The sequence below is a fragment of the Halichoerus grypus genome, chromosome 5 (genome assembly GCF_964656455.1).
Source record: "Halichoerus grypus chromosome 5, mHalGry1.hap1.1, whole genome shotgun sequence".
NCBI classification, from domain to species: Eukaryota; Metazoa; Chordata; class Mammalia; order Carnivora; family Phocidae; genus Halichoerus; species Halichoerus grypus.
In genome coordinates, this window is record NC_135716.1 from 145,587,290 (window position 1) to 145,611,335 (window position 24,046).

At 49.4% G+C, this 24,046-nt stretch overlaps 1 long non-coding RNA gene across 2 annotated transcripts in view; it reads left to right on the plus strand.

The window, feature by feature from the left end:
• LOC118524850 (uncharacterized) overlaps window positions 1–12,614 on the plus strand; it is a 43,297-nt gene extending 30,683 nt beyond the window's left edge. For both annotated transcript variants that reach the window (XR_004911854.2, XR_004911855.2), the window contains exon 5: window positions 12,409–12,614. This is a non-coding gene — a long non-coding RNA (uncharacterized LOC118524850). The remainder of the gene's footprint in view (window positions 1–12,408) is intronic.
• The last annotated feature ends 11,432 nt before the right edge of the window (window positions 12,615–24,046 follow it).

Consider the following 24,046-nt stretch of genomic DNA (forward strand, 5'->3'; position numbering starts at 1 on the left):
CTCTCCTCGTCTTCCCTTTCTCTTCCACCCACGCCTTTTTGCTAGTTTTGGATGTTTCGTATTTGCCAAATGGGACACTCACTAATTTTACAAAAACAAAGCTTAAATTGGAGACATTTTTCTATTTTTTTTTAAGATTTTATTTATTTATTTGACAGAGAGAGACACAGCGAGAGAGGGAACACAAGCAGGGGGAGTGGGAGAGGGAGAAGCAGGCTTCCCGCCGAGCAGGGAGCCCGATGTGGGGCTCGTTCCCAGGACCCTGGGACCATGACCTGATGCTTAATGACTGAGCCACCCAGGTGTCCCTGGAGGCATTTTTCAAAACAAAGTACCTCATCTGACAAGTTAGCTTTCTTCTATTGGACATCGGGAATGGCTGCAAAAGAGGGAGGAGAATAATAGCATCACTCACTCATTTACTCATTTACGCACGCATGCATTCATTCATTCACCATCATGCTTAGCGCGGGTCAGGCATTACCGGAGGCACAGGAACACAAACCGGAAACTAGTCACAACATTGCGGGGTTCACTGTCCATCAGGGAAAGCAGATGTAGAAACAAACTCACACTGATGTCCCAACAGAAGTATGTACATTGTACAAAGGTGGGATCATTAGCTCCATCACGCCTGTAGTGAGGAAAGATTTTGGAGGAGTTACATCTATGAGATGTTTTGAAGAAACAAACATCTTGGTATCTCCAGGTGGGTAGGGGTGTGTGGGGGGAGAGAGCACCTGAGGCAGAGGGAATAGTAAGTACAAAGGCACAGGGGCCTGAACCAGGAGAGAGGGTGGGGAGGTTTTTCACTGGACAAATTTCTTTGGCCTAAGAACAGAGAACGGGAGAGGGATGGGAAATATTCTCAGTATCTCATGTGTTTGCTTCCCCTTTTGTATTTCTACTCCATGTTAGGTCACCTTATAGCTTGTCCAAACTATTGTCATAGCTTGTAACTGATCTTGTTGCCCTCAGCCTCGTCCCCTACTAACGTAAGAATACTTCAAAAGCCCCTGCAATGTTCATCCTCGCCCCTGCGCACACACACACAAACACACACACACACACACCCCACTGTGGGATAAAGTCTGAGCACCTTACCCAGAGCATTTGAGGCTTGTCATGAGTCGACCCCACTCCCTTCCACGCCACTAGCATTGATCGCTTCCTGCTCCACAGGCCCCAAGCCTGGCCTGCCAACTTCCAGCTCCCTCCTTTGCCCATGTCAGTCCCACTGACCAGGCTGTCCGTCCCTCACTGATCTTCACTTCAGTCCTTTAAGATTTAGCTCGGGCGCCCTTTATCGGTGCGGGATTGGCTCCATCACCCTGTCCGCCAGCGTGGTGTCAGGGACTAAACAAAGGCTTTGGGGTCCCAAGATGTGGGCTTCAATCTTGGCTTTGGCTTTAGACAAGCTTCTGAGACTCAGTTTCCCCAGCCGTAGAAGATGACCGCCTACCTTGTACTGTTGTTCTCGGATTATTAACAGAGAATGTTTAAGTGCCTGACACGCAGCCAGTCCTTGGACATTCGAGCTATTATTATTGTTATACTAATTTAACCTCTTTGTGAAATTCAGGCCCTAGTAACCACCTTTCTAATTTGCTATGAGGATTATACAAACTGATGAGTAGGAAACTCCTGTAAACTGAAAAGCCTTTTAGGTAAAGCTAATTATTATTGGTATCTCTACTAACATATTCATCATTTTTTTCATTCATCCATCCACTTATTCATTTAAGATTTATTAAAAATTCCCAATATTTGGTACATCCTGAGCCCAGCATGGGGGATATCAAGATGAATTTGAAATGCTCCCAAAGAGCCTCATGGGAGAATTAGACAGAGAGGCAGTCAAGTCTAAAACCAGGTGGGGAACCCTGTGACCAAGGTAGGTCCTGCAGCATATGGGAAGGCTTAGGGATGACTTCTAGAACCGTAGCCCCTGTGCTTAGGTCTGGAAGGATGTGGTGAGGGGGAGAAGGGTGTGAAGGGAGCTGGGTGGGTTGAGGGGTGGAGGGAACTGGGAGCTGGGTCAGCCTGCCCGGGAGGGTGTGAGACTGCTTAGGGTGTCGGGGATCTGCAGTGGGGGCTAAGGAGCTGGGTCTGGGGCTATGGGTTAGAGAGGAGAGTGGGGTGAGGCGGGGTGGAAATTGTGGCAGGACCAGAGGCCAAACAGGCAACCCTGGCCTGGGGTGAAGGTTCCCCATGCTTGTGTGCAGGGGTGGTACAAAGGGTTCCATGGTCCCAGCCAGGCTGAAAGTTCCTTGAAGGCAGAGATCAGAATCAGTCCCTCTTATTCCGCCATGTTTCTCAGGGCCCGGCCTGTGGGCCATAGTGCTGAGCAGTGAGTCTGAAGGGCGGACCATGATGGGAAGTTCTAAAGGGCAGCAAGGACTGCCACCCCAGCCACCAGCCCAGCTGTGCCCCCTGAGTCCCCAAATCCTCCTTCCTGGCACTGAGTGGCGGGGTGGTATGTTTTTGCCAAGGAGTTACAACATCCATAATGTCATAATGCAAGTTAACAGGAAAATAGGGTTTGTGTGACAGACTTTCACTTTGAGTCAATTTTGCTGAAATGCATATAGTTACAAACTGAAGGCCAGTCTGCCAAAAGGCTTTCAAGTTGCAGGGAATGATTCCCTGTAACCGTGATTCCCTTTAAAGTCTGCGGGACAAGGCCAACAGCCATGTAGGTGTTAAAATAAACACTAACTTGTTGATCGCAAAATGGGCTATAGGGTACTGTTTATAAATTGGTAGAAGTTGCAGGGTAATGACCTTTTTTCCCTTCCATATGTGGAAAAATAAGCACAGAACAGAAACACCCTTTATCCAAATAGGAGGAACCCAGTCAGGTCTGGTACTATGTTACTACCACCCTCTGAAGTAACGTTTTGAAAATAAACACTTGAAAGTCTGCCCGGATTGTTGTAATCTTATTAATCTAACAAAGAGACTCAGTAACTGCCTCAGCCAGGGGGGTCTGTGTTTACCATGTAATTTGCAACAAGCTGATAAACACACCCCTGCCCCACTTGCAGAAAAGTCTCCCATTCCCTGCAAGGAAGGGTTGGCAGAAGAAATAGTAATAAAGGATTAGAGACCCAAAAACCATAGTTTAGGTCCTGGGTAAATGTTTGTCATCTCCCTTACCAGCGCCCACCCCCCCGGCCTTCCAGCCCCTGCCATCTTCAAGTTCAGAGGTATGGTGTGTCATTTCTCCTGGCCTTGCCTTCCTAGGGGCTCCGTCATGATGCTTCTGGCCCTTCTGGGCAAGTCTACCAAGTTCTTCCTATGAGGGATATCTGCCCTGGGGTCTTGCTGGTCAACTCCGGAGCCATTCTGGATTCTGCGATGGATTTTTAGGGCTGTCTTCTCTCCCTAGTCTGAGGGAGGTCCAGGGGACTGTGCGCCCTCCCCCTGGTCTCTAGCGGGCGGTGGTATTTGACAGTACCATGGAGCATGACTCCTCTAAGAGTTCTCGGTTGCAAACCACAGGACGACCTCTGGCTAACTCAGCAGAAAAGGAATTTATTGCAAGAGCAGGGGCAGGAACCGAGGAGATTAGGCAGCCAGGGCTATGCCAAGTTACCACAGGGACAGTCCAGCCGCCCCAGCATATGGACCCAACCATCCCTTCCTCATGGCTACCAGCTCTTCAAATCATCCCCAGGTGTGGTCCAGCGCCTCTGTCTCACTCGCTCGGGATGAAAACCCCAGGAGGGGCGCGTGTGTTTGGCTGCCCCAGGCCCACCTTCTTGCCTCGTCCAGGCAAAGTAAGCCCTGCCTCCCACCAGGACCCACACAAGACGAGATTTGAATGTTGGGTAGTTAAAAGAGGAAAAATGTCCACTTCACTCATCCCGATAATAAGAGCTAACATTTACAGAGCACTGCGCCATGCACTGAAAGGGATGAACTCATGCAGTCCTCACCACAAGCCTGTGAGACGGGGCTTCATTTTACAGATGAGAAACTGAGGCACAAGAAACTGAGTAGCATGGTCAAGGTCATGCAGTTAGGAAGTGATAGAACTGTGAGTCAAGCTTCACCATCGGGGTTTAGACGGAGGTCAGTTATTACCTGCAGAAGCTCTGGAAGCCACAGGTAAACCACACATGAGCCTTTCTCATATTAGCCAGCTCCCCCGCTTTCCACCACTAGCCTTCTCTCCTTCTTTCTGCCCTGTTTTGCTTTGCTTCCAGGCCCGCCCCATCCACTGTCCATGTGGAGTCTCGCCCCGGCCCTCTCTCTCCCCCACATCTGTCTGTGCAGCACCCCTCCTGGCTCCAAAGAGTCTGTGGCCCAAATTGGAAATGCACCAGGATGCAAAATGCCCGGATTCATTCTAGATGATAAATCCCTCCACTATATTTTAAAAACTGTTTGTCCTTAGGAGCATCTGTTCCAGGATCTGAATCATGAAAATAAAGGAGTATATTAACATTTACAAATCTAATGTTTCTAAGGGTTTTTTTTTTTAATGTCTTATCAATCTGTGATTATAACACGGATAGCAATAAAATTTGACATTTAGGGATTTCTGGGTTTTTTAATTGGCATGTTTGGAATCTTGGTACATGGAAGGCCCCTAATCAATATTTGCTGCATTAAGGAATGAGAACCAGTGGCTGTCACTCTGGTAATTAGAGCCTTTCTTGAAAGATTGACATTTTTTTGTGTGTGAGCCTGTTACAAACAAAGCCTCATTTTCAGTCTTAAAGTATCCTAATTTTTTAGTCCTTTATTGATTTCCCTGTTTCTTACCTCCTTTTGATGACTGATTACCTCCATTTGCACTGTTGGAAAGGGCTTTTTGTTTTTGGAAGTAATTTTCGTTCTCCGCCCCCCACGACACACACACAGCATGAGAGAATTCTTCGTGTTCCACGCCGTTACTGAAATCTAAACACTGCGATTTTGATTCTGAATCTATCAGGCAGGACCATGTGTCAGTTTGTCTTCTTCTGCATGGCCCATATCCCACTGTGATTTATCAGCAAGACATAATAATTATCCGTAATTGTAGTGGGCATGACAGTCAGATAAAGTCTGAACGTTAAACCTGTCCTTCTAAAAACAAAATATATACAACGCACTATGTCTTTGGCGGGCCCAAGTTGTAGTTAAAGGTACCCAACAAGCTCCTTAAAAACTCTGAGTAGTTTCTAAAATGATAATGGGCCAATCCTTTAAAAATAAATGTGTTTTGAATTAAAAAAGTAATTTAAGATTTAAGACTCCAGGAGTGCGGCACCTGGCTGGCTCAGTCAGTAGAGCATGCGACTCTAGATCTCGGGTTGTAAGTTCAAGTCCCACATTGGGTGTAGAGATTACTTAAAAATGCAGTCTTAAAAGAGAGAGAGAGAGACTCCAGGAGTGATACAAAAAGGAAGGGAAAGACCTCAAGACGCCTTTTCCTAAATCAGAATGATTGAATTTGTTTCCACCAGCTTGATCCTTTCCTGAAGGCGGTGAACCAGAGTGCATCCGGTCACCCTCAAACATCTCATCCATCTCCTGCCACAAAAATGAATCAACGTTCCATCCAGACCCTTATCCTACTTCCCCTCAGCCAGAGCACCTGCCAGGCTGCATTAGAAATGCCAGCACAGATGGACGTCCACGCACTCTGGGGCTGGGGGGAGGCCGGGAGGAGAGCAGGAGCCCCCACCGCCTCTCCTCCTAGACATGTCGGGCTCACACTCCCTCCGGCGGGGATGTGTCCTCTCCCATTGTCAGCAGCAGAGCTGCCGGACAGATGTGTGCGTGGTCAGCGGACGGAGAGGCTGCCACGGTGGGAAGCTGCCGGGGCGTGTGATGCAGGGGGCGGGTGCTGGTCCCTCAGCGGCCCCCAGACAGGCCTTGCCGCCGGTTGCTTAGGGGGCTCGTCTCTCCCAAGGGTCTAAATACCATAAAAGCCATTTCCTTAAAACTTCTCTAAGGTTGCTGCTCACACTGTAAGTTCCTTGAGGGCAGCCGCCTGGCCCGTCAGGGTGAGTTTTTAGCATGTGGTACATCCGCGGAAATGGCCAGGGCCCCAGAGCAGCCATCTTTTTTCTGCCTGGACAGGTGGCTGAGAGTCTCCTGAGGTCCCTGGGCCTCCTTGTGGGGCAGACGGATCTGGAGGCAGATTCCAGCACAGCCACCAGGGCAAGCTTCTTCAGCAAATGTGGGCCTCCCTCTCTTCCCCAGGAAAGGGGGGATCGTAATACCCACCCCCACGGATTGTCGTGAGGCTCACAGGTGCGTAAGCACAGCGCCTGGCATGGCGCCCGGCATCTCTAGCTGCCCTTTCACCGGACTTATATGTGGTCAAGATCTTTGAGATGGCCACCCACGTGGCGTTTAAGAGATTGTCCCGAGGTCCGAAACAGTGATGAGCCACGAGGGACTCCCAAGCGCACAAGACTCTCCTTCCACTGAGCTCCCCCACAGTACTTAGACCCCCACCTCAGCCCGGGCACGTGGGCCAAAATTCCCCGTGGGTTTCCTTAGCTCGTCTGTGACAGGGCTTGCCAACTCCCCTACAAGGGCTTCTCTCGAAGGCACTTGCCTCTCCCCCTGCGGGTACTCCTTTCGTAGCTGGCCTTAACGACTTCAAAGAGCCAGAAGGGACCAGACTGACCATCTGGCTGCCAGATGGGGTAACGGAGGGCCATGGCAGAGTTGTGGCTGATAGCCCCGGACTCCCGGTCCAGTGCTCCTTCTGTTCCCCATGCTGCCCCGGGCCGGCGCGTCCTGAGGTGGATTTGCCAGGGAGACACTGTTCAGATGCGCCGCTCCAGCTGCCCCAGCGACACAGCCAGCCTAGCGCCGGCAGGAAGGTGGGCGGCAGAAGCTGTGCTCGGAGCAGCTGTTTTGGGGTCTGGCCGCTGTTGACTGGGGAGCCTCCTAGAAAGTCGGACACGAGTCATCCTGGCATACTGTCTAGAGACTGACGTGACTTTCTCCTGTGGCTCTCTTCAGATCCTGCACGGTTTATGCCCCAGGAGTGCACCCTGGCCCCTCCTCTCCTTGCCAGGCCCAGACTCCACCCACATACATGGCCCCCGTCCTTCCCCCACCCTGCTGGCAAACCCACCCCAAGGACAATCCTGCAGCTCCCCTCCTCTGTGCCTACCCAGGCCGGCTTCTCAGCACTGCTGGGCTGTTCCCAACTGTCATTCTCCCTGTTCCAGCCCACCCGCAGCTCAGCCCCTTGCTCCTCTCCTGAGCCCCCTGCCTACTCGCCACCATCCCCTGGCTCCAGCTCTCTCTCAGGGGAATCTCAGCCTCCATGTTCTCTAAGCTCCGGCACCACCGACCGATCCCCACTCCCCCTGCTCCTTGTACCTGGGAGTCACCCCTATTCCGCTCTCCCTTCCCTCAGGTTGTCCATCTCGCTTCCTGACAAGCTGGCTACCTTCTCTCACTTCCCATGGTCACTATCATCTTGCCCCCAGCCTGGCCCCCTCATTCAGTCCTTCCCCAACACTGAATAGGTTAGCTGTCCAAGTCAGATTCCCTCCCCTTCTGTGACTCTCAGGGCTCCCCTGGCCTCCTGGGAGGGGTCTACCCCCGAATTTGGCAATACATTCATGGCGCCCTGTGATCTGGTGTCTGTCAGTCACTCTAGCCACGTCCTTCCCCTCTACCTTTCCTACTTCCTGGGCCTTCTCCATGCAGGTCCCCTGCCTGCAGCCCTACCTCCCCTCCCAGCCCCCTTCTTAGTTGGCTGACTCCTTGCCATCCTTCCAGACTCGACTCCTTTGCATCACCACCTCCTGGGGCAAGCCCCAGCCTCTGGGGTTAGGCTACAGCCCCCGATCACCCCTCTGTCCAGCCTGGATCACAGGCTGCTGCTGTCTGTTTATACATGTGTCTGCCACAAAGCTGGAGTGTTCTTCCCAGGCAGGGGGCATTATCCATTCACCTCTGGGCCCCCCAGCCTGGCACAAGGTGGGTGGTTGGGTAACTGACTTGTGATGGGGCTCAGGTGGGAATGTGAATATGCAAAGCCCATGCCTCTGGTCTGGCCAGAGAGAATAACGTGTCCTGTTTATGTGGAAGGACCACATCTCCAACTTCACCTTCACCCTCTCTCAGCTCTGATGCCCAGAACGGGGCTACAGGGCCACACAGTCCCAGCTTCCAATACTGACTCGACCACTTACTAGTCCGGGGACCTTGGACAACCTCCCTGAGCCTTAGCATTCCCATGCATAAAATGGGGATGCTAATGCTTGCCTCATAAGGTTCTGTTAAAAAATGAAATGAGGAGATGCAAATAAGGGCCTGGTAGAGGGTCTGCACATAGTAGACACTTAAAAGTGAGCGTTACTCTCCCAGTGGTTCTTTTTAGTAAACATGTATTAAATTAAGTACGATAGGCCTGAATCCACTAGGATGTACTATTGCATGGAGGGAGCATTGGGAGAGGAACAAAAAGGCACCAGTTCTACTTATGTCACCAAACCAATATCCTCGTTGGTTTAAAAGTTGGGGGGGGGGTGGATTGGTTAAAATGGGAACTAGATTCCCTCCCAGCCCATAGATTGTCAGATCCTAAGATCTTTTGATTCTACAATTTCATGAACTACCATATGAAGCCTGAGGCCCTACTGTGGTTTTTAGGGCAAATGCATCCAGAAATTCTACTGAAGGGCAAACAACCAGCATTGGTAGGCCAAGTCAGTCGGCAAGTCCCTACCTGCAAACATTTCCATCCACATGAGAAGGTGACTTTCCTTCTGAAGGGTTCAGAGGCAATAATGCTCAAAACAGCCACTTTGTGAATCTCAACAATGCTCAGCATTCCAGCAATCACTGTGAATGGCTGGCAGGAGCTTATGTCTGCAAAATGCAGCCTTCTAGATGAAATTTGCAGAGAAATAGAGGCTTTAGACATTACAGTGTTTTCAAATATCATTATTACTGTTCTATAAATATCCCACACCCACTGTGTATCAGGTGCCACATGGGAAATATTGGATTCAGTTGGAGATTTTCTTAAAAGACTCATAACAGTACCATATGCCAGTCATCTTGGATAATATTTACGTACATGCCGCAGAAGCAAAGATTAGCTGTGTCAATACGTATAGAAAAACCCTACAAAAGAGAGTCTGTGGGGTGTGTATTATCACGCTTATGATCAAAAGCATTTGCCTAATTTGTTCTCTTCTTTAAGAGCTGTTTCACCCATAAACAACAGAAAGGTTGGAGGAGTGAAGAATTAATACAACAATAATCCAGGGGAAATTATCGGAGATCCCTGGGGTCTCCTACTACCAGTGATTCAGAACCTCTGCAGCTAAACCGAGCAGTTCCAGAGCTGTGAACAGCAATTAACCCTTCCATTTGCTTTTAACTCCTGGGATTCAAACATGGTCCGTTCCTTTTCAATGGTCCTTGCCAGCAGACCAAAGGGGAAATTGCTTGGAGGCAAAAAAGTTTTTGCATAGGTGACATGCAAGAGGAAAAGCTACTCCTACTAATATGATTCCCAGTGCAAATTTGCACAAAAGCACTGTGCAACCAGTCAGCTACTTTAGTAGGTAGGTGCTATGGACTGAATTGTGGGCCCCCCTCTTCATATGTTAGAGCTCTAACTCCCAGTGTGATGGAATTTGGAGATGGAGCCTTTGGGACGTAATTAGGTTTCAATGAGGCCATGAGGGAGGGGCCCCATGATGGGATCAGCTCCCTCTTGAGAAGCAACAGCAGAGAGCTTGCTTCCTCCCTCTCTGTGCCACGGGAGAACAGAGTGAGAAGGGGTCCTCTACAAGCCAGGAAGAGTGCGCTCACCAGAGCTTGACCCTGTTGGCACCCTGCTCTTGGACTTCAGTCTCCAGAACCGCAAGAGAATAAATTGTTGTTTAAGGCCCCAGTCTGTGGTATTTTGTCATGGCAGCCCAAGCCGACTACTACATTGGGGTTCCTACACACTGAACTTTCATCTTAGACAGTGATGAGATCAAAATTCAGGGTTGCTTTAAGCAAAGGGACACACTCAAGCGGCCATGTAGGCGGGGAGGGGGGTTACTGCCTTTGCCAGGCGGGTGAGGGCAGGTGTCTCTGGCTCCTGGTTCTTCAGAGCTGGTTATTGACTAAGAGAAAGTGTGACTATCTGTTCGGGAATCAGTCCCAAGCTAAATATATTAGATTGTTTCATTATTTGGAGAACAGAGCAGTACTAAACAGCCTAATGCCAGCAAATGGTTTGAAATTGAGAAACACTATTGTGGAAACCAGGCGGGTGGAGGGCAGGGAGAGGAAAAAACTTAGTTTACTGTGAATTGCATTTCCCTTTACTGCACAGTTTTATTTTTAATTGCAAAGTGTCTGGTTGAGCAGTTATTACTGGAATTTATTTTTGTAATAAAAGCTCTTTGTTAAATCACAGTTTTATTAACAGTGACATGAACTGGATTTTGCTGTAATAAATAAGATGCTGAAGTGCTTTTAAAATTGGGAAAAACAAAACCAAACCTCTGCAGCCCACCCCAAATCTTACTATGAGTATGAGGCAGAAAAAAAAAAAAAACCAGTGACCTAATTGTATTATCTGAGAATTCTTGGGCTACTTGTGTTGAGCGTGCTGCGGGCTTGGCTGGCTTCCGGAGCCTGGTGTTCGGGAGTCGGCTCGCCCTCAAATGGCTGTGTGACCTAGGGCAAGTCCCTTCCCCTCTCTGGGCCTTGGCTTCCTCCTCTGTTCAAAACAAAAATAAACACACAAGGAGGCTGGATCCTTCTACTTCTGACATTCTCCTCAGGAATTTGAGCCCACTCAATAGCAGGCAGCTCTGAAAGATGAATTCCCAGACCTGGCAGAAAATGAAGGGTTAGGGACAAAATTGAAACATAAGAACCATTCACTCACCCAGGTGTGGAAACGCCAGTTTGTCACCATTATTATCTTGTCCTTCACCTCATGCTGGCGGCTGGTGGGGGGTTGGCAGGAAGGGTGTCCAAAGCCATGTGGGGGAAGCTCCAGGTCATGGGAGGAAGGGCTCAGGCCAAGGCCTGCAGGGAAGCCGGCACAAGAGTGACCTGGGGGAGCAGGCGGTTCAGAGGTGCACCTTGGGCTGCTTACTTGGGGGCTAGACGAGGATTCTGTGCTCCTGGCAGGGCTGGGCAGGTGTCCGGCGGAGCCCACAGCACCACGTGCGGGCTCCTCCATCCCAGCCGGAGCCCGCTCATGGCAGTCACGGAGGCCGGCCCCAGGAAGCAGACAGGAGAGGCTCCAGCAGCCCTCCCACCCAGCGGGGCTGGTGAATGCCGGGCTTTGGTGGGGCTACATTAGTTTTCTCGAGCTACCATCACAAGGTACCACAGGCTGGGTGACTTAAACAACGGAACCTCATTTTCTCATAGTTCTAGAGGCTAGAAGTCCAAGATCTGGGTGTTGGCAGGGCTCATTTCTTCGGAGGCTCCTCTCTTTGGCTTGTACATGCTCATTTTCTCCTTCTGTCTTTACATGGTCTTCCCGCAGCCTGTGTCCCAATATCTTCTTCTAAGGTGGATTAGGGCTCACCCTAATCACTTCATTTTAATTTAATCACTTCTTTAAAGACCTTCTCTCTGAATACAGTCACATTCTGAGGTGCTGGGAGTTAGGACATCCACATGGGAACTTGGAGCGGACACCATTCCGCCCGTGACAGGAAGCTCTGGATGCTTTATTTTCATAGGGACCCTGTATTGGTTTCCTAGGGCCACCATAACAAATTACCACAGACTGAGTGCCTTAGCATAACCTAAGTTGATTTTCTCAGTTCTGGAGGCCAGAAGTTTGAAATCAAGGCGTCGGCAGGGCAGGGCCATATTGTCTCTCCAAAGGCTCTAGGAGAGGTTTGTCCCAGCTCTGGTGTTTTCTGGCAAAGCTTGGCATTCCTCAGCTTTTAGAACCATCTCTGTGGTCTCTGCCTCCACTTCACATGGCGCTCTCCTCCCCAGGTGTGTCCGTATCTAAACTTCCCCTTTCCTTAGAAGGTGCACCCCGATCTAGTATGACCACCCTTAACTTGATTCTACCTGCAAGACTCTCTTCCCACATTAGGTCACATTCACAGGTATTGGGAGTTAGACCTTGAACATATCTTCTGGGGAGACAAAATCCAACCCCTAACAGACCTCTTCTCCTTATGCCCCTGCCCTCCTGGCCTCAGTGCTGCTCAGGTATCATTATTTGGCTGAAAGATACAGAAAGAGCACTGACTGACCTCCCTTATTCAATACTTTTTCAAATGACAAACGTCTTTTTCTTTTCCTGGTCCCTTTTCTCTCCCTCTCTCCCTCTCTTTATCTCTTTTCTTTTTCCTTCCCCCTCCCCCTCTCTTGTTTTGTCCTGTTTTTGTCTCTGCTCTGCCCCTGTCTCTCCCTGTCCCCACTCCCCTCTTGGTGTCCCACCTTGCTTAGGTACCTGCTGAGAAGACATCATCTTTTACTCAGACATGATGACCAGGAAGAATGTTTCTCAGTTGTTATAAAAATCCTGAGTGTCTGCTTTGTTCCGGTGAGCACACAAAGGCTTTCCTCTCCAGGTTGTCATGGATTGGGGCTGCTTTTTTCAAGTGTTTTATAATAATTATTTGGCTTTTCACCCTTCTGCATTCTCTCTGGAATTAATAAAGTTAAAAAAATTTTTTAAAAAGGCTGGTTGTTTCCTTCTACTAAGGAAGCCCCAAACTGAGACGAGTCAGTTAATTCAGCATGAGTCCACTCTGTGCCCAGTGGAGGAGACAATTGCTGGTCCCTTGTTAATAGGAGCCCACCATGGGCCATGTGTGGGGTTTGCACATAGATACAGGATCATGCAATCCCAACTTTTTCTAAATTTTCCTTGAAGCTTCTAAACCAGATTTTTTTCCTAGGCTGCCCCTGTCTATCTGGTTGGTCTATTCTGGATCCAAATCTTGGTTCATTGCCCTCACCAAGGAATGCAGATGCTTAAGCCCTGAGGGAACAATTAGCAAACCAAATCTAGCAGAGTATTAAAAATAGGCCACGACCAAGTAGGGCTTATCATAGGAATTCAAAGAAGATTCCAAGAAATGAACCATTGATTCACACCACACCATGGATGAATCTCAAAATCATGATTCTGAGTGAAAGACGCCAGACAAAACAAGGGTACATATAAAACTCTAGAAAGTGCAAATTAATTTATAGTGACAGAAAGCAGACTCGTGGTTGTCTGGAGATAGGGGATTATGAGGGAGATGTCAGGAGGAAGTGACGTCAAAGGGGCAAGAGGAAACTTTTTGGGGCAATAGGTATGTTCTCTCTAGATGGTGGAGATGCTTTCTCAGAAGATATCCATATGCCAAAACATCAGCGCATACCCCAAAAAAGATCAAAGAAGATTCCACGTTTCAGAAATCTATTAATGCAGTCAAGGGTACAAGATTTGGTACAAGGGGTACAACTTGGCCAGCCCCCCCCCCCCCAGCGAGTACAAGCTGGGACTTGCCCACAACTCTCTAAGAACTATGAGTCCCCACTTACTCAGACCCGAGAGGCTCTTGCTGAGGGCACCACTGGCCAGAGCCTGGGCTCCAGGTCTCTCTGTCTCTTCGATCCTGTTCCTTTGTCTCCTCCACATGGACCTGACTCCCACAGGGCCACACTTCAGCCTGTGCGTGAAGGGGCTTTCTAGCCATGCTGCCCACACAGGGTAAAGAAAGAGACCCTTGCAGCTGCTTCCTATTTGAACAAGCAGGGGTGCTCCTGACACCCCGATTTCTCTGCTTAACTCAGGAGAGACAGGCATAATCAAGGAGAGTGGATGCAGCTTTTTAAAGACATTTAATACCTGCCCATTGAAAAAAAAGAACATCCACACAGAAAATTAAATGAATGCACTGCTCGAAAGACAGGTTGGGGAAGGCTTTTGATCAGATCTGGGAATGCAGCCAGGAAAAAATCATTTCCACAGCCCCGCTGGGAATGGAGACAATAACCCTGTTAGAGAAACCTTTGGGAGGGGCCAGTCCTGACTGCCCTCTCTGGAAGGGGTCCCTACCACCCCTTTTATCCTGGAGCCACATTCTCTACACAGTTCTTTAGGACCTTTGATTGTTCTCTCTTGGCGGGGGAGGCAGGGGGGTCCCTCGGCTGGGGACTATGTTAACTGTGGTACATCCTACCTATGGAATACTACTCAGCAATAAAAAGGAGGGAACTGCCCACACACGCAACAACATCGCTGAATCTCAAGAAGAATATACTAAGTGAAGGAAGCCAATCTCAGGACATGTACTGATTCCCTTCCTATGATATTCTGGAAAAAGTAAAGCTACAGTGATAGAAAGTGTAGAGGGACCAGAGCTGGGGTGGGGGGGCATCAATGGCAAAGTGTCCCCAGGGAACTTCTGGGGACGATGGAAATGCTCTATGTTTGTTTGTCAAAACTTCTCAAACTGTGTTAACAGGTAAATTTTATCACATGTGAATTATCCCTCAATAAAATTGATTGAAGATCACTGAAAAAAGAAGGAAGGAAGGAAGGAAGGAAGGAAGGAAAGAAAGAAAGAAAGAAAGAAAGAAAGAAAGAAAGAAAGAAAGAAAGAAAGAAGAAAGAAAGGAAGAAAGAAAGAAAGAAAAAGAAAGAAAGAAAGAAAGAAAGAAAGAAAGAAAGAAAGAAAGAAAGAAAGAAAAAGAAAGAAAGAAAAAAGAAAGAAAGAAAGAAAGAAGAAAGAGGGCGCCTGGGTGGCTCAGTCGTTAAGCGTCTGCCTTCGGCTCAGGTCATGATCCCAGGATCCTGGGATTGAGTCCCACATCGGGCTCCCTGCTCGGCGGGAGGCCTGCTTATCCCTCTCCCACTCCCCCTGCTTGTGTTCCTGCTCTCGCTCTCACTGTCAAATAAATAAATAAAATCTTAAAAAAAAAAAAAGAAAGAAAGAAAGAAAAAGAAAGAAAGAGAAAGAGGCGGGGGGGAGGGGCGAAGGAGGGTGGCAGCCACTGGCTGTGGCTGGGTGCTTGTCCCCGCCCTCACAGGCATCTGGGAGGGGTTCCTTCAGTATCTTTCTGGTGAAGAGCAGCCCTGTGGGAAGTCCTCACCAGGCCCAAGACCCCCCGGCACTCACACTTATGTGTGAATGAGTGAATCCAGAGACCGCTCCACCAGGAGGGGCACCTCGGACCACAGCTCCCACAGATGAGAGGAATGGCAGGTCCCTGACCTCCGCCCAGTAGGCTCCCTGGCAGATGCCGTCCTGGCTGGGCTCCTGAGGACTGCCTGCTTCCTTCATCCCCAGCCCCCACTGAGCCCCTCCTGGGTGCCAAGCCCTGTGCAGGTGCTGCTGACTTTGAACTCTCCCGAGGTGGTGGTGAGGCCCCTGGAGAGCAACGTCATCGGATTGTCACTGTAGGAAAACCCCCGCGGCAGGAGACTTCTGTGAGCCACAGCTACACACTGAAGACACGTGCGGCTCTTCCGGGGCACTCGTGTGCGCGCGGGCTCAAGGAACATACACAGAGGCACGGTGTGGATTATGTACAGCTACGATGGCCCGCCTCAGACGGCCCTGGGGAGCCAGCAAGTGTTCGAACCCCATCTCACGGGTGGGCGCACAACGAAGAGACATTCCCAGACTCCCAGTCATTTTGTGCTGGCCCACACTGGAGTCTGGTACATTCCTCATCACACTGCGAAAGAGGGAGAGGAGAAAATGCACACATTTCTGTGTTCTGTGGTTGCGTGTTGTCAGAGGCTGCAAAGCCTGAGCCCTCTCCCGTGGGGGGCCACCTGCCCGTGTCCTGGAGGACTGCCAGGCCAGCTGCAGAGCACGTCTGCTCCCACCCTCTGGACCTCTGTCCACACTGCAGAGGCCTGAGCTCACCTAGATGCCATTTGGGACTATGACCAGCAGGGGGCGCCCCAGGACTGACGACTTCTTTGGACGGGCCCACAAGGATCACCCAGAAATCCTGTCCTTCACACACTCAAGATGAGTGTCCCTGCTCTTCCTCTTCTTCCCGAAGCCCAGATGGTCAGATATCTTCAGTAAATCATGTTCAGATGAGCCCTTCTGCACCTGACACTCTTCACCAGGCCCAGCCCTTTGGAACAAGTCTTTCTCACCGGGAGAAGCTTTTCCAAGAGGACTGGTCAGTCCCATTCATCGAGGAAGGCAGACAGATAATTGTAGGGTGAAGGCTGGGGGCGGGGGGTTGCTGATTGGACAAGGTTCCTAGGGGCCCCTACTATGATTCACCAGAGCCATTTCTCGAAGCCTACTCAACCTGTTCCTTCATTAGGCCCCCTCACTCTCTGGGATCTGGGGTGTCAGAATCTTGGGACCCTACTCCCACAACACCCACACTGGGTAGGTTTGGCTCTGACCCAAGGCCAAGGGTTTGGGTCAGGTTCATCCTGAAGTCAGTTCCAGGGGTAGCCCAGAACTGCCCTGGGTGGCAGGGGGTACTGTGGGGCCGGAGGAGGTGTTCTTTAGTTACTGTAGGGTGAGAGCAGGCAGCCTGGCTCAGGAGTGTGCAGTGTGTTGTGCAGACAAGCCTCAAGCAAGCAGAGTTCAGTGCTGCAGTTAAGTACCACATACAACAAAGTTAATCCCACACCTACGTAAGGACACATGTGATGGCACTTGTGCGGCATGATAATTGGACAGAAATAGAAAATGGGTTGTGTAAAGGACTGTAATTAATCCTGCTTTTGCTCAGCAAACCTTTTCACAGCTTCCTGTACTCTGCTAGTGCTCTGCTGCCTAAAGTAGAGGTGATGGTTTCTCTTGACACCAGTTTCATGTCCATCCTACCCACCCGGACAGAGACATCAATTTTTGGAATCATCCTTCTCTTACTTGTAGTCCTCGTGGTTTAGATGGTGCCATCCCCACACCCAACCTCAGGAGTGAATATGTGACCCAGACATGCCCAATCAGAATACTACATGCACCTGTGCCCCAGTGACTAGTTTAGGAATGGGCATGCAACCCAGTCACAGTCAATGAAACTCAACCCTTAGACTTTGGTTAGATCTGTGGGGAAGAAAGAAATCTCTCTTTCTGCTGGCCTTCATGTGGAGAAAGTGAGGTCAACCCATGTTATCCTAGTTGAGTGGGGGAAAAAAAGCAGAGAGACCAGGTCCTATTGACATCATTTGATCTCCTGGATCCAGCCATGCCTGAAGCCACCATGAACTTTTATGTTATAAAAGCCAGTAAATTCAATTTTTTGTTTAAGTCAGTTTGACTTAGGTTTATGCCACTTACAAGTAAAAATATCTCACAGTAGAGAAATTTAAGGCCAAAGGAAGATAGGTGGGGAATGAGAGGGAACCAATCAGATAGGAGGGCCTGAACTTGGACAGGTACTAGGGAGAGAGAGAAGTGGACAGATTCAAGAAGAACTTAACAGACATCATCAGTGGGACTCCCTGAATGAATGGATTTGTTGGGAGAGGGAGAGAGTGGAGTGAGGATAAGACTGGGGGCCAGCATCATGCTATTGTTACAAACAAAATCAAAAGGAGTCCCGCCTTGAAAATTTCCTGGGGGGACAAAACCAGTTTAGTCATACAAGCAAAGCTTCATTTAGTTTATTTTGCAAGGCTAACTTGACCTGGGTCATTTCTTGCTTATGCCTCTGAAAATCATAAGCAAAACTTGTTTTCCAAGAATGATATGAAGTAACCACTGACCAATTTCCTATCACTTAAGAAAATTCTAATATTATAACCAATTGCTGTGAAGAATAAACAGTGAGGGCTTTCTCGCTAAGATAAGCTGTTTTATAACGACATACCCTTGAGCCTTATTCCATGTTTTGGTTTGAGTGCTCCTAGTTTGCAAACTGTCTTTTTTGATGTGTGCACAATAATTCTTTACTAATTACTACTTCAGTGATTCTTTGGTTTTATGTTGGCTGTTTCTGAAACTTTGACATCATTCACAAGGCAGAGAGTATGAGGAGGAGGGGTCCATGGAAAGTCACCAGCTTCCACTTTGCAATGTGTGGCTCAGGTGCCCGTGGGCAGCCACATGGGCTGCTGGCCGTGGGGATCTGAGTAGGCACTGTGGTAGGTCAGCAGAGGGGAGCATCTGGAAGCCTCGAGAGTGGAGACGTTGCCGGGGAGAGGAGACAGGAGGAGTGTATCCTCAGCACTAACCTACGCCTGGTGTGTGATGGGAGCTCAGTGACTACTTGCTAGATGAACGAGTGAAGGACAAAGGAAAAAGCAGCGGGGCTGGTGGACTACAGATATGAATTTGGTCCAACTTCTTACCAAAAAAAAAAAAAAATCAGATTGGGACATTAGGACACCAGGTTGGCTTGTTCCTTGGGTTGGGCACTTTGTCTGGCACCTCCGAGAGGGCCCATCTCCTCCAGTTCCGGGGCCAGATTCCGCCCCCCACCCTCCTCTCTCCCTTATGCCATCTCCAGTCATAGCCAGAAAGAGCTGGCAAGGAAACAGGCCACTTGCTTTCATTTTCCTTTGCAAGAGCTTGGTCGTCCTTTAACGTCGGTGCCCCTCCGCACCTGGCCCTGGCCCCTCCCCTCTGTCCTCCTCTCCCCACTCCCCAGCAACTTCTCCCTCTCCAGACACGTCCCTTTGCTGACCACCACGGGGCATACTCAGACCCAGACGGCCAGCAGCCCACGGGACAGCTGCCTGGCTGCCCACGGGCACCCAAACCACACATTTGCAAGGTGGTTGCTGGTGTCTTTCCGGGTACCCCCTCCTCCTCCTCGTACTCTCTGTCTTGGTGAATAGCATGACCCTGGCCCCTGGCTCATCTTCACTCCTCTCTTTGTCCTCCAACCCCACCAACCACCATTTAATTACTCACCCAGTGCCTTTGATGCTACAGCTAAATTCTTCTGCCCACTTTGCTCCTCCTCAATCCCTCTCTGACTCCAGAGCCTTGAATCTGGCTGGTCGGCCTTCATTCTTTACCCTTCCTCCTCTACCCCCAAGCTCCCCTGGTGATACAACAGGGGGCAGCCAGGAGCCAGCCTCGCCCACACCTGTCCCTGGACCACAGGGTTGTCGCTGTCAATCCACCAAAGTTGCCCAGGCTCCAGGCACTGTCCAGCCCAAAGGCAGTTAAGTGAGCTCCTGAACACGGTGGGTATTTGGGGCGCTGGGATGGAAGCTGTAGGTGGAGATCAGGTGGTGGGGCCAACAGTCTCCTTCAGACTGCTGGGATTTTTGAAATTATGGTATAATAATACTTTTAAAAGATCAATTTCCAAGTGTTTATTTCTAGTATGGAAAAATACAGTTGATTCCCATACATTGGCCTTGTATCCTGCAAACTTGTTAAACTCCCTTATTATTTCTAGTAGCTTTTTTAGGAGGTGTAAGATTTTCTACATAAATGATCATGTCATCCGTGAATAAAGAAGTTTTACTTCCTCCTTTTCAATCTGTCAGCATTTTATTTCTTTTTCTTTCCCTATCGTACTGGTTAGTACCTCCAGGATAATATTGAACAAAAGTGATAGAGAGGTCATCCTTGCCTCGTTCCTGATCTTAGAAGGTATTCCACTTTCTAAGAAATCACTCAGACTTTTAGCATCACGTATGATATCAGCTGAATGTTTTTTGTGGATGCCTTTCATATCAGGTTGAGAACATTTCCGTCTGTCCTTAGCTTGCTGAGAGCATGAGAGGAGACTAGATTTTGTCAAAACATTTTTCTTGGGACGCCTGGGTGGCTCAGTCAGTTGGGCGTCTGCGTTCAGCTCAGGTCATGATCCCAGGGTACTGGGATCGAGTCCCGCATCGGGCTCCCCGCTCCGCGGGGACCCTGCTTCTCCCTCTGCCTCTGCCTCTCTCTCTCTCTGTCTCTCATGAATAAATAAATAAAATCTTAAAAAAAAAACCAACATTTTTCTTGTATTAAGATGATCATATGTTTTTCTTTTTCAATCTGTTAAGATATTAAACTCTCCTTACATTCCTGGGATCGAATCCACTTAGTCATGATGTTAACATCTTTTTATATATTGTTTGATTGTTAAGAATTTTGCAACCATGGCTGGTGGGGAACATGAATGGTTCCCTGTTGTACGTGAGGGACATTGTGTCCCCTGCTCCCTGTGGGTGGCTCTTTCCCTAGACTTGGGTTGTCCCTACACCACATGCCCTGGTCAGTTCTCAGCTGAAGGCACGAGCAAAACAGATCTCCAGAGCTTTCTCTCTGGGCACCTCTTCTCTGGTGCCAGTGGACCTTAGTGTCGCAGCTCTCTAGACTTTGTCTCCTCAACTCGGGAGGACGGCTCCACCTGGATTCCCCTAACTGTACCACGGCCTGAGCATGCTCTCCAGGCAGGAAGCTGAGGGACCGAAGGCTCACTCCTCAGGGCAGTTCCTCGCTCAGGGATCCAATGTCCTGTGCTATCTGTTGTTCGATGTCTGAAATCCACTGTTTCGTATATTCTATCCAGCGTTTGTCTAGTGTTTCAGATGGAAGGGTAAATCTGGTTCTTGCTATTTCATCTCGGATGGACGCAAAGTTCCTCTTTTTAGGTGAGAACTGTTTTTAGGTAGTCCGGATTCTCTGTTTTTCTTACTCAGCATTTTAACATAAGCATTTTCATGGGATCATAAACTTTCCACAGATGTCACTGTGAGGGATGCAAAATCTCCCGTCAAGTAGAAAGAGGTGTGACCCTCCCCACAGCAGGCACTCTGCCTTCCCTCCTCAGACTTCGCCCATCACTCTGACGCACTTCCTAACAGAACACGTTCTGTGCCACGAACTTCAATGAGGTGGTGATTAAGGACTGCCGAAGAAGCGCTTTTCAATTTAAAACTATTTTTTTTTCCTGAATGGAGCAGGTGTCTGGAAGTCACAGTTACAGGAATGAAAGGATCACATTATTCACAATTTTCCTGTAATTAAACACATCCACTTTCTGAATGAGGCCCTGTGCCCAAAATAATAATAACTGGGGCTCCCATTTGGGGACCTCTCACTTCCTCCACACCAGGCAACTTCTTGGGCACCAGAGCTGGGCTGTGGTTTGCTCCAGAGGCTGGTGAACCCCAAGGATGCCTCTCCAGGAGCCCAGAGCAGGCCAAGGCCTGTTGTTAGCCGAACTCTAACTCCACCTTTGTTCCCTCTGGTGCTGGTGGAGACCTGGGGGAGAAGACAAAGAGAGCACATTATGAGGGGGTTGATAAGATAAACTTAGCAGCAAGGCAATGCTTAATTACTACCATTTATTAAGACTCAGTGCTCCATATTTTAATCCTCACAAAAAGCCTGTGAGGGACAGATTGGGAAATTACAGCTCAGAGAAGTGAACTAACTTGCTCAAGGTCACACAGCTGAGTTGGTGGTATTCTTGGACGGTTTAACTCCAAAATCATTTCTTTGAACCACTATGATTTGTTTAGCTAATAGAATCCTCCCCACACCCCTGAATTCCCATCCGCCCTTCTCCCCCACAAGAAATCCAGGGGAACTTAGGTGACTGGGATGGCCTGAAAAGTACTGAGCCCCAAGAAATCCTGACTGTGAGTGGCCTGAGTAGGTCCTCTGCCCTGTGCAGGTCTCTCCTGCCCCTATGCCCACAACCTGCCCCCAAGCTCCAGAGCTCTTCTCCTCCCCTGAGCTCTAAAAGAACCAGAAGGTTCTTTAGTGAAGTCTGTCAACTGTCAGTTGACAATTGTCCCAGTGTGGTGTAGTCTCTTTTGGAATTCTCTGGGTATCAGTCTTCCAACTTTACTGATGAGGAAACAAAGCCCAGTGGATAAGGGATAATTTGTCCAAAGAAAGCTAAAGGAAACAAAACAAAGTTTGAACGGAGGCCTGGGGAGGATCCTGTCATACCCTGCTGAAAGATGACCCACCGGTGGCCAAACTTTGTATTTATCGAGAGCCTTCACGTCCCTCATCTCCTGTGTGAACCTATACATACTTACTGAGTGGAAAACAGAAGGCGCTCTGTCTCTCCTGGGGGGAGGAGGCATGTGGAGGATCAGACAGATCACAGATATTACACTCTTAATCCAAGGCCGGCCTGACCACACAAATTGATTCTGAGGCTTCCTCTAAACCACTCTGTGGATTAATTATACCATGTACCCTTTAGGGTACTTGGTTAAGGACAACAAAAATGGACTTGAGCGACTTGAGCAGGAGAGGGGTTTGCTGGAAGGATATTCTACAGTAACAGCTAACCTCACTGAGCCCTTGCCGGGTCCAGGCACGAGCCAAATGCTTGACCCATGTAAACTCATTTTATAGATGAGGAAATCAAAGCATGGTGCGGTGAAGCAAATTGCCCAAGATCAACAGCTAGTACTCGGAAGAGCCAGCATTCCATCTGGCTGGCTAGTTCTGGAGCCCAAACTCTTCATAGCCACGGGTGGCTTTCTCGCTATTATCTCTGATGGTCTTCCTGCTTTGCGTCCCTCCTTCAGGAGCCAAGGTCCCAGCAGAGTTTTGAGCTAAGTCCATGTCCCCCCTTTCAGGGAGAGGAGAGGAGACCATCTGTTCTGCCTGGGTTTCCAAAGTGGGAAGCATGGCCCTACATCTCGACTGTCTTGAGATTTCCGCCACATGTGGAAGGTGTTTCAGATACTGGCTAATCCTCAAAGGTCAATGGCATCCTACAAGACTGAGAGGACTCCTAATGAAGACTGTCCGTTATGTGCAGCCCTCAAAACCTTAGGCCCCCAGGTGGGGAGATAAGCACACAGACTCTGGTCTCCTTAGCAAATAGGGTTGTTCCTAGGTTTTGGGGTAGAGTGGGTAACTTGGAGCACGGGCTGGTGGTCCTTGGTGGGGATGGTAGGGCTGGGTCCCCTCGATGCCCAGGCTGAAAGCCATGGTTCTCAGGACGGTGTCAGCATCCCTCCCCCCGTTTTCCTGAGAAACGGCAGCGGCTGCCTCCCCATCCCTGGAGTCACATCCAAGGAGAGCAGAGCTGCTATCTTTGTTTGGTATTTTTCAATGTCAGCAGCAGAGAAGCAAAATCAGCCCAAAGGGCTGTTTAATTGCAATATAAAAAAATCATGCTTTTTCAAGGGAAAAAAGGAGAGTCCCCACCCCTTCGGTTTCCAGCGCAGTACCATCTCTGCTGATTCGGCCTCATTCAAATCCAAACAAGCGCATTCATCATTGCAAAAAGTGCCATTCAAGCGAACGCTCTCCACAGGCCTGTGTTTCGCCTCAAATGTTCCCAAGCCCAATTAGGCCTCCTGCAAGCTCCTGGACCCCAGCAGAGCGGTGTGGAGGGAGAGGCTATGGCAGCTCCCTGGAAAAGGCTGGCTGGCTGCCTGGTTCCCCGCCGGGGCAGAGGGAAAGTCAGCAGGAGCTCTGGACTGAGTCAGAGGTCTTGGCCCAAATGTCAGCCCCGACCCAGGACACGTCCCTTCGCCTCTCCAGGGCTTGGTTCCCTATCTGGAAGATCAGAAGTCAGGCTGGGTCAGGAGCAGCGAGTATGCGAACCTTGCACCCCCATTTCCCCCTCTCCTGCCTAGACCCACATCTCTAACTGCTCAAGGGTTTCTATCCTGAGCCCAGATTTGGTCTCCGAATCCTTCTCAGCACAGCACTTCAGGCAACTAGCACTTACGACATCATTGCCACCGCTGGGCTAGGAGGGGCTCCTAGGTGTCTTCCCGGTCATGCACTTGAACTTTGCGAGCAGTAGTAACAGGCACCAGACCCTCGCTATGTGCTTCCTGGGGGCGGTCTTTGTGAATACTTATTTAACCCACTGGGCTACCTCATGACTATTACCGATGGCCCCACCTCATGGAGGAAGCCCAGACGGGGGTAAGAACTTGTCCAAGTTTACACTGTTGGTAACCAGAGGAGTCAGACTCAGGTCATCTGGTTAAGACTCTGAGCTCTAACCCTTTAGACGAGGTAGGTCAGTCAACAAAGAGCCAGCCTCTGAATAGAAGCGGGGCCACCCCCGGGTCATCTTGATGGCCCCAGCATTCTGCACTCAATAAATGTTCGTCCAATCAGCAGGTGAATGAATGAATGAATGAATGAAGTGAAAACTCGAGACTACAGGGGACAGCACAATAATAACGACAATAAACGGCTACCAGTTACTAAGTGCTTAC